The following is a 310-nucleotide window of genomic DNA, read 5'->3' as shown; positions in this document are numbered from 1 at the left end:
TGCGCCAGTTCAGTCTGCGGCGGAATGAAGCGCAACTGGTGAGGAGCCCTCGACCCGCAGGGACGCTGCCTTCAGGCGCTGTCGTAATTTTCATTATTATAACCCAACGTGTGGGTACATACTATATGCCTTTTTTAGGGGAGCTCAAGCATCAATTATTGTTAGTTTAATATACGGTGTCTGAATTCCGGTCGTTTCTTTCTCTATTTTACCTATTTTCCACCAGTGCAGAAACAGTCTGGTTACTTAGAAATGATGTTCATTACACCGGATAAACATTTTTACCTATTTTTTTTACCTGAATAATCCA

This window comes from Scophthalmus maximus, chromosome 5, assembly GCF_022379125.1.
Source record: "Scophthalmus maximus strain ysfricsl-2021 chromosome 5, ASM2237912v1, whole genome shotgun sequence".
NCBI lineage: Eukaryota > Metazoa > Chordata > Actinopteri > Pleuronectiformes > Scophthalmidae > Scophthalmus > Scophthalmus maximus.
Note: the sequence above shows the minus strand (reverse complement) of the source record.